The 919-nt window shown below is 26.1% G+C and overlaps 1 protein-coding gene across 1 annotated transcript in view; it reads left to right on the top strand.

Annotated features, from left to right (window-relative positions):
• Positions 1-919, top strand: part of LOC116847593 (elongation of very long chain fatty acids protein 4-like) — a 38377-nt gene that overhangs the window by 33605 nt on the left and 3853 nt on the right. The gene's annotated exons all lie outside the window — the stretch shown is intronic.

Raw genomic sequence — 919 nt, 5'->3', positions numbered from 1 at the left:
CTATATTTCAAATACAATATTTTAAAACGCACGTGTATTTCAAATACAGTATTTTAAAACGTACATGTATTCAATATGGATCATTGAACATGGATTTTATTGATTTTGTTGATTTTATTGATTTAATGAATATAGCAAGTCAGGCTTTTTTTTCTTATCCATCAAATTTCAATATTAAATGCACGTAATTTTAAAATACTGTATTTCAAATACAAATATTTGATCTTGGAATTTGATCTTACTTAATAGCAATTGTTAAAGTAACTTATGGAGTAAGATGATTACAAAATCGTTCTAGAACAATTAAGAACGATTCATTACGAAATAGGTCGAAGTTAAACAAAAGAGAGGAAAAAACAGGCAGAGAAACGTATTTTGCATTTTGCCGTGCTAAGATTTTGCATTATTCCCTTATAAAAATGTAATACTGATAAGTAATAATTTGGCCAGTGATAATTACTTATCAGTATTACATTTCTATAAGGGTTGAATTAGTTCTGAAAAATAAGAAAAAGACTACACATTAGAGGATTTATTATGTTAAATTACTTTCTCTACAAAATACACAGTTATATATTTATTTATACAATATGATTGTATTAAAATAGAAAATGTTTTAAAATTTTTATAAATGCATAACTATAAACATAAAGTCATGAAGATTTCTAAAATGAAGGGTAATTTACAGGCAATGGCGAGCTTCATTAATTCGACGGCGAATTTCATCAACAATGCATACGACTACTACCTCTGGACGTTATCTCTCGCAGGTAATTTTGCAATTTAGATATATTCTATTTTATAATATACGTACAGATGTACTTTATGAGTCAGCCAATTTATATATGGAAAAAATATTGTATAGTAAAAATTACGTTAAAATTACATTTCTTTTTGCAATGTTCTTTTGTGAAACCGA

This window comes from Odontomachus brunneus, unplaced genomic scaffold, assembly GCF_010583005.1.
Source record: "Odontomachus brunneus isolate Ranch 3 - 2012 unplaced genomic scaffold, Obru_v1 Obru_scaffold_081, whole genome shotgun sequence".
Classification (NCBI taxonomy): Eukaryota; Metazoa; Arthropoda; class Insecta; order Hymenoptera; family Formicidae; genus Odontomachus; species Odontomachus brunneus.
The sequence above is the reverse complement of the archived record's forward strand: the minus strand, read 5'-3'. Positions and strand labels throughout refer to the sequence as shown.